We start from the raw sequence: 9623 nt of genomic DNA on the forward strand, positions 1-9623 counted from the left end.
ATCATGTCTCGCTCCATCCACCAACGCCACGTTGCACCACAGACTGTCCAGGAGTTGGCGGATGCTTTAGTCCAGGTCTGGGAGGAGATCCCTCAGGAGACCATCCGCCACCTCATCAGGAGCATGCCCAGGCGTTGTAGGGAGGTCATACAGGCACGTGGAGGCCACACACACTACAGAGCCTCATTTTGACTTGTTTTAAGGACATTACATCAAAGTTGGATCAGCTTGTAGTGTGGTTTTCCACTTTAATTTTGAGGGTGACTCCAAATCCAGACCTCCATGGGTTGATAAATTTGATTTCCATTGATAATTTTTGTGTGATTTTGTTGTCAGCACATTCAACTATGTAAAGAAAAAAGTATTTAATAAGATTATTTCATTCTTTATTTTTTTGAGCAGTGTATGAGTGACTTGGAGCGGCCGATTTTGTAATGTAATGCAGGTTTCTAAGGCTACGTTCACACAGGCAGCCCAATTCTGATATTTTTTCCATTAAATGGTATTTTGACCAATCACAAATCTTTTTCAGAGTTGGTCTGATTGGTCAAAAGACCAATTAGTGAGAAAAAAAATCTGAATTGGGCTGCCTCTAAACACAGCCTTATTGCGTCAATTCACTCCAAGGAAGAGGTTTATATAAGATATTTGTTTATGTCATTATTGCCATGTCCCCTGATGTGTTAGGTGGTGTGTGGTTACATCCAGATCTTCTAGATCAAAGATAAAATGCCCACACTGGCCTGCATTAATTAGAACACAATTATGCATTAATTAAAGCAAATGATCAAACTGAATAAATATGCATTCGATTTAAGCATCCTGCTGTAACAAATATATTTCCTATTCAAATGTTATTTTTTGACATTATCCAATGCCAAAGGTGACCAGTGTTTCTGGCATAGACGGCTGCTTTATGTGCAGGTAGGTTTTTGTTCCAGCCCTACAATCGTCTTAATTGAAGATTAGTTGAATCAGGTGTGTTACTGCTGGGTTGAAACAAAGTTATACACACTGTGTGGTAGGTACTCCATGTCTAAGATTGGTCACCTTATGTTATGCTGTATTCATAACCAAGTTGGAAGGTGGTAATTACCAGTTGTGAAGTCGTAAATACTAGATGGATGCATTCACTTGCTTTGAACCCATTGAGAAACGTTGATTGGATAATGACAAACAAGCTGCGCCAACCATAACTAAAAGTACAGCTGTCATGCTTGTAAACAAATTATAGTGTTCAAAAACCATAATATAATGTACAAAAATATAGATGCAACATGGAAAGTGTTGGTCCCATGTTTCATGAGCTGAAATATAAGATCCCAGAAATTTTCTATAAGCACAAAATATTATTTCTCTCAGATTTTGTCCACAAATGTGTTTACATCCCTGTTAGTGAGCATTTCTCCTTTGCCAAGATAATCCATCCACCTGACAAGTGTGGCATATCAAAATGCTGATTAAACAGCATGATCATTACACAGGTACTCCTTGTGCTGGGGACAATAAAAAGCCACTCTAAAATGTGCAGTTTTGTCACACCACAATGCCACAGATGTCTCAAGTTTTGAGGGAGTGTGCAATTGGTCATGCTGACTACAGGAATGTCCACCAGAGCTGTTGCCAGAGAATGTAATGTTAATTTCTCTACCATAAACCCATTGCCGTGCCATTCATCTGCCACCATCACCTCATGTTTTAACATGATAATGCACGGCCCCATGTCACAAGTATCTGTACACAATTCCTGGAAGCTGAAAATGTCCCAGTTCTTCAATGGCCTGCACACTCACCAGACATGTCACCCATTGAGCATGTTTGGGATGCTCTGGATCGACGTGTACGACAGCGTGTTCCAGTTCCTCCAAATATTCAGCAACTTCGCACAGCCATTGAAGAGGTGAATTATAAATTTATTTAATGAATTTATTTCAGTTGACTGATTTCCTTATATGACCTGTAACTCAGTAAAATCTTTGAAATTGTTGCATGTTGCATTTCTATTCTTGTTCAGTAAAGATTACCTTTTATATAGTTTTGTTGTTGCATTTCACTGCCTAAAATGCTGTTATAGAGGTCATTTCCTTAGTACGCGACATCAGACATCAGACCTCAGCATGTGGGAGAAGTCGGAGCTCAAGGATGATAGACAAGTTTCCCACTAGGAATTACCAGTTGGAGGGCCGTTCAACTGGATTTTTCCCAGTCGTATGTGGTAAATACCACCTTCTCACCTGGTTATGAATGTAGCATTATATACAGTACCAGTCAAAGGTTTGGACACACCTACTCATTCAAGGGTTTTTCTTTATTTTTACTATTTTCTACATTGTAGAATAATAGTGAAGACATCAAAACTATGAAATAACACATATGAAATCATGTAGTAACCAAAAAAGTGTGAAACAAATAAAAATATATTTTATATTTGAAATTCTTAAAAGTAGCCACCCTTTGCCTTGATGACAGCTTTGCACACTCTTGGCATTCTCTCAACCAGCTTCACCTGGAATGCTTTTCCAACAGTCTTGAAGGAGTTCCCACATATGCTGAGCACTTGTTGCCTACTTTCCCTTCACTCTGCGGTCTAACTCATCCCAAACCATCTCAATTGGGTTGAGGTTGGGTGATTGTGGAGGCCATGTCATCTGATGCAGCACTCCATCACTCTCCTTGGTCAAATAGCCCTTACGCAGCCTGGGGGTGTGTTGGGTCATTGTCCTGTTGAAAAACAAATGATAGTCCCACTAAGCGCAAACCAGATGGGATGGTGTATCGCTGCAGAATGCTGTGGTAGCCATGCTGGTTAAGTGTGCCTTGAATTCTAAATAAATCACAGACAGTGTCACACGTCCTCCTCCATGCTTCACGGTGGGAACCACACATGCAGAGATCATCCGTTCACCTACTCTGCGTCTCACAAAGACACGGCGGTTGGAACCAAAAATCTCCAATTTGGACTCATCAGACCAAAGGACAGATTTCCACCGGTCTAATGTCCATTGCTCATGTTTCTTGGCCCAAGCAAGTCTCTTCTTCTTATTGGTGTCCTTTAGTAGTGGTTTCTTTGCAGCAATTCGACCATGAAGGCCTGATTCACGCAGTCTCCTCTGAACAGTTTATGTTGAGATGTGTCTGTTACTTGAACTCTGTGAAGCATTTATTTGGGTTGTAATCTAAGGTGCAGTTAACTCTAATGAACTTATCCTCTGCAGCAGATGTAACTCTGGGTCTTCCTTTCCTGTGGCGGTCCTCATGAGAGCCAGTTTCATCATAGCGCTTGATGGGTTTTGCGACTGCTCTTGAAGAAACTTTCAAAGTTCTTGAATTGTTCCTGATTGACTGACCTGCATGTCTTAAAGTAATGAAGGACTGTCGTTTCTCTTTGCTTATTTGAGCTGATCTTGCCATAATATGGACTTGGTCTTTTACCAAATAGGATTCTCTTCTGTATACCACCCATACCTTGTCACAACACAACTGAATGGCTCAAACACTTTAAGAATGAAAGAAATTCCACAAATTGACTTTTAACAAGGCACACCTGTTTTTTGAAATGTATTCCCAGGTGACTACCTCATGAAACTGGTTGAGAGAATGCCAAGAGTGTGCAATGCTGTCATCAAGGCAAAGAGTGGTTACTTTGAAGAATCTCAAATATAAAATATATTTTGATTTGTTGAACACTTTTTTGGGTTACTACAAAAAGCTAATGAAGTTTTAGACCTGAGGTTGTTTGTAGTTTTAGGTTGTTTCAAAGTAAGCCCACATTATTGACCTAGCTAGTAGAGTACTGCCAAGTTCTTCTTACAATGATACAGTCCAGCAGTGGCCTGGCAATATCCAGGTAGACCCAATATTCATCCATTGCTCTTGTCATGTTCATACTCCTTTCAATGGAAGGGCAGTGTGTTTGTGATAACAGACAATGGTAATTACATGTGAAGTGTTAACAACACCACTTTGGTTTTTGACTTTCCCTTTCCACAGGTGAAGAGGATGCAGAGGATGCAGATAAGTTGAACTTGAGATCATTTGCATTATTCAGGTATTCTCTCCTGTTTTCCAGGTAATAGAGGACAGGGACAGTCTTTAGGGAACAGTCGAGGCGTTTGCAACTTTCTCCACAGTTTAAAGACTATAACTTGCATTTAGGCTTCAAAGCTGGGAAATTGTGCCCCGAGGCGTTCTGACAGAGTGGAGCACGTGTTGGTATGAAGGTCTAATTTGATTGCAGGTTACAATGCTGACATCCAATCATACAAAACATGCCAAGGTATGTCGTCTCATACCTTAACCTCTTTACCAGCATCCCTTTCCCGAAAGCCTTTAGATAGAAACATCATGGCATAACCCTTGTTGCTAAGCTAAAGCTGAGTTAATGACAAGGCACGAGAGAGAGAGGTGGTAAACAAGGTTGTTAAAGACCAGATGGTCTAACGTCATTGATTTAGCCGGTGGTAACTTGTGGAATAGACACTGGGTGGAATGCGGTTTTAACCAATCGTCATTCAGGGTTAGACCCACCCGTTGTATAATATCTTACATGCTAGTGGAAAATCTATGTGTTGTTAAGAGACAGAGTGGCTGGGCTGCAGCTGGGAATGGCGAGAGGGGGGAGGGGGCTATTTACACAATGCTAAACCCCCTCTCCAGCTCAGTCTGAAGGAGGCACTGCAACAGAGACTGGGGAGGAGGGACTGCCTCTAAACAACAGCCTGGTTACTGTACTTTAATTAATGTATGTTTATTTTCATTAATTTGAGAAATGATGTATTTAAATGAAAGTGATTGTTTGTGGATAAAAACACTTGGAAAGTTCTCAGAGTTTTCATTAAACAACAATACTTTGAGAAAAAGAGTGATCGGGGAACTTCAAGCATTATCAAGCCTTGATTTTACAGTCCTGTCTTAGTGGTATTCACTTGTGAATGACTAATGACCTAGCTATGTAGTAAGTACAATAAATCCTTTCGAGACTCAATTTCAACACAATTGGTAAGTAATAGGTAGAAAATAGTGGTGTTCATTTCAATCAATCACAAAGAAAAGTAAAATGTCACCCAATAATTAGAATGTAAATCACCACAGTGTACACCTGTGTTCTGATCTCTGTTCCCCTTCCTCTCCCTGCAGTGAACATGCGGACGGACGGTGGTGCTCCTGATCGTGGCTGGACTGGTGGACCAGAGCTTCACCCAGCGCTCCAGTGCCCTCCAGTGGCTCAACTACCTGCGAAGCCACTACCACCCCTCGTCCATGTGGGCCGAGTGGCTGGGCGATGACTGCTCCCTGGAATGTGACTGCCTGGCCAGCTTCCCCATAGCCATGTACTGCCACAGCCGCAATCTACAGCACGTCTCGTACGTCCCCTCCCGCATGAAGTACGTCTACCTGCAGTGCAACCAGATCACAGGTATCCAGAATGGGGTCTTTGACAACGCCACCAGCCTCGTCTAGGTCATGTTGCAACAGAACCAGCTCAGCTCCGACAAGGTGGGCAAGAAAGTATTCAGCAAGCTTGCCTGTACTTGGATAACAACGAGATGGTCTGCTTGCCCGTGAAGTTACTCAAGTCCATCAAGGATCTACGCATGGGTCACAACAAGATCTCCAAGATCCATGCCAGCATGTTCGAGGGGATGACCTACCTCGCTTACCTCCATCTCCATGCCAACACTGTTGAAGATGTTGGGGGGGCTTTCAAGGGACTCAAGGCTCTGACTTTACTGGATATGAGGAAAACAAACTGAAGAAGATTCCAGATAACCTCCCTCAGGTGTTGCATTAGCTCTACCTGAAGTTTAACGACATAGCGAGCGTCCCTGTGAACTTCCTCACTACGTATCCCAAGCTGCAGTTTGTCAGGCTGGCCCATAACAAGTTGACTGACGGAGGGATTCTTCCCAACACGTTCAATGTCAGTGGTCTGGTGGAGCTGGACCTTTCCCACAACAAACTGGATAAGATTTCCATTGTCATCAAGAGCCTGGAGAACCTCTGCGTTCAGGCTAACCAGATTAACGGTAAGGAAGTGTCTGTTCTTCCCATCGTGATATTTTGTGTGTAGCATTCACTTTCTTTATAATGCCATATAAAGTGGACATGTTGATCTGATCCTGGTTTGTGTTGTACTGTAACAGTCTGATTATGGTAATGTTTTTGAATAAATATAATGTGGTCGTGGTCGAATGGGTTAAAAGATTATACATCTGAAAAAGTACTGTATTGAATTTCACTATATAGTTGGCCAAAGAGGTGGGTATGTTTATTGTTTTCAACTTTCAGATTTTCATTTGTATGACAAGTGAGAGAGAAAAATTCAAGAGGAAATCGCCAATAAACTGTGCTCTCCTTCTGTCAGAGTTCTCCCTTGGCAGTTTCTGTAATGTGGTGGACATGATGAATTACTCCCAGCAACAAGATCAGTGCCAAAGACATCCCTGCCGAGGCCGTCTACTGCCTGCGCCTCGCTGGCGCCATCAATCTGTAGCCCTACCTACGCTCTACCATTATTGGTTGCATTCCAATTCCAGAAGTATCTAGCCTACTATTCAAATTCATTTTATTGACGTAAGCATGAGAAAGAGGACATTTCCACCATTTTGTTTTGTATCATATGCTTTCATTCCAAATGTCTACAAAACATTATGCTCTTTCCATGACATAGACTGACCAGGTGAATCCTGGTGAAAGTTATGATCCCTTATTGATGTCACTTGTTAAATCCACTTCAATCAGTGTAGATGGAGGGGAGGAGACAGGTTAAATAATTTTTACGCTTTGAGACAATTGAGACATGGATTGTGTATGTCTGCCATTCAGAGGGTGAATGGGCAAGACAAAATATTTAAGTGCCCTTGAACGGGGTATGGTAGTAGGTGCCAGGCGCACCAGTTTGTGTCAAGAACTGCAACGCTGCTGGGTTATTCACGCTCAAAAGCTGCCCGTGTGTATTAACAATGGTCCACTGCCCAAAGGAAATCCAGCCAACTTGACACAACTGTTGGGAAACATTAGAATCAACATGGGCCAGCATCCCTGTGGAACGCTTTCGACACCTTGTAGAGTCCATGCCCGACGAATTGAAGCTGTTCTTAGGGGTGCAACTCAATATTAGAAAGGAGTCTTTAATGTTTTGTACAATCAGTGTATATCATTATGTATGGGGGTAAATTGGTATTAAAATGTTTTTTTTTTCGTATCAAGGTAACATTGGACAGTAGTCAGACTTTATTATATGTTACTTACCCTATTTCCTATTTTGCTGTCTTGTTGGCTACCACTAAAGCTGTCATAAACAATACTTTTGTGCTTTGCTACACACACAATACAGTAATTCTCTCTAAGCTGCTCTCAAGGTGCACAGATAACATTTGCGTTCCCCTGCTCAGACGTTGCATGCGTGCTATGTCGTCGACTGACAGATTGCTATAACATATGATGTGGTTAACTGACATACCTATCCAGGCGTTGTAAGATCTGGCATGCATTAGCAACGCCTGGGCAGAGGAACGCACGCAACATTTTAGTACTACTTTATTGGAAGTAACTGCCTTTGACTTGGCCAGCCCTTTGTGCTACTGTCAGGGCCGAATCCTAACTTGAGAAATATGTGCATAACTTTCTGTTCTGGTAAATCATGTGTTGGTTTCAATGAGAAATTTATGCTCAGAGTTTTTTTGCAGTCATGTTTAGCAAGGATCAGCCCTTTCAGTGTTTAGCTTCCCTCGTGTGGAACAAAGTGGTATTAGACAAGTAAGTACGTTGTATCCATTACTTGTGCACAGTTAGTGATAATAATGGATTCAATAGATATGTGAATGTGATATGTCTCAGTACTAAATATGTAATGATGGATAATCAGAAACTGACAAAGACAATGTTTGGATCTGAAAGTATCTAAATAATTACACACATTTTAAAGCCCGACCAACCAGTGTAATGCAATTAAACTGTGTTTAGTAGATTCATATAGAAATAAAAAACACAACTTAATTGCCTGTCTTGTTTTTTTTTTTTTTATCTACTAGCTCATCAAAACCAGCCCCATGTTCCTCCTCTGCCTTCTCCATCCTGTTCCACCTTAAAGCGCTCACTCCAGGCTGGGCGGCCCTCAAGACAGTAATTCTCTTATTCTGGGGCCAATTTTCACATATTTGAACTAAATCATATTGGGACATCTGTCAAAGACTTCTCTTTTCATCTTTAACAGCTGCCTTTAATCCCTAACAGACAGCAGCTCCATCGAATCATGGGAATGCTTTTCCTCTTCTCTTAACGGAACAGGAATGGAGAGATTATTGACACATCATGCAACTCATACCATGGCATCCACACCAGGGTTAGGCTCAATTCAGAATTGAATTGAGAATGTTTCATAAATTCCAATTAAATTCTTGAATTTGAATTGAATTTGAAGTGAAGTACTAAACAGGATACAGAATTGCAATTTGAATGAAAGGAAATAGAATCTATTCTATATTAGGTGTAATCTATACAAATATACTGTACATTTTGTACATAAAAGATCAAACATGTCGTTATATACGAGCATATCAAATATTGTTTTTCAGGACAAACATGAATGATCAAGGAAAACAAAACATATTTAATTTCCCAGAATGCATTAGTTTAACCCTCAAGTTGATGCCTTCAAAAATAAGCCAAACGAAATGGTTGTTTGGAATATAATTAGCTATTCTAAGCACTAAGGTTAAAATAGTATATAAACATTGTTTCATTTACATTTTAGTAGACGCTCTTATCCAGAGCGACTTACAGTTAGTGAGTGCATACATAGTTTAACATTTTATTTTATTTATTTTCACACTGGCCCCCCGTGGGAAACAAACCCACAACCCTGGCGTTGCAAACGCCATGCTCTACCAACTGAGCTACATCCCTGCCAGCCATTCCCTCCCCTACCCTGGACGACTTGTGCTCCGCCCCATGGGTCTCCCGGTCACGGCCGGCTACGACAGAGCCTGGATTCAAACCAGGATCTCTAGTGGCACAGCTAGCACTGCGATGCAGTGCCTTAGACCACTGCGCCACTCGGGAGGTTTCCAGAGAAAAGTGATATATTCTTTGGTATCTGGAAGTGTGATCTGTCAGATTCAATTAAACTCTCATGTTCTATGACTGAGTGGAATTTATTTGAATTGCACTGAATGTAATTGTACTTTCTGTCACTCAAACTCAAATTCAAATTCTACATCCTGTGGGGTGTGGCCAATTAAATTCAAATTTCAACTCATGAGTTGAATGGGAGTCAATTCCAAAATTCTGAATTGAGCCCAACCCTGATCGACACTGAGGATATGTTATACACTTGTACCGTGGTCCTCTGTAGCTCAGCTGGTAGAGCACGGCGCTTGTAACGCCAAGGTAGTGGGTTCGATCCCCGGGACCACCCATACACAAAAATATGTATGCACGCATGACTGTAAGTCGCTTTGGATAAAAGCATCTGCTAAATGGCATATTATATACCACATAGTACAGTCGTGGTCAAAAGTTTTGAGAATGACACAAATACCAATTTTCACAAAGTCTGCTTCCTCAGTTTTGATGATGGCAATTTGCATATACTCCAGAATGTCATGAAGAGTGATCAGATG

At 41.3% G+C, this 9623-nt stretch overlaps 1 pseudogene across 1 annotated transcript; it reads left to right on the top strand.

Annotated features, from left to right (window-relative positions):
• The first annotated feature begins 5259 nt into the window (after positions 1 to 5259).
• LOC311149524 (fibromodulin-like) lies at positions 5260 to 7424 on the top strand (annotated as a pseudogene). The gene is made up of 3 exons: positions 5260 to 6026; positions 6365 to 6489; positions 7395 to 7424. The product of its transcript is annotated as a fibromodulin-like (transcript).
• Positions 7425 to 9623: the final 2199 nt, after the last annotated feature.

Source organism: Coregonus lavaretus (assembly GCF_964263955.1).
Source record: "Coregonus lavaretus genome assembly, chromosome: 22".
NCBI classification, from domain to species: domain Eukaryota; kingdom Metazoa; phylum Chordata; class Actinopteri; order Salmoniformes; family Salmonidae; genus Coregonus; species Coregonus lavaretus.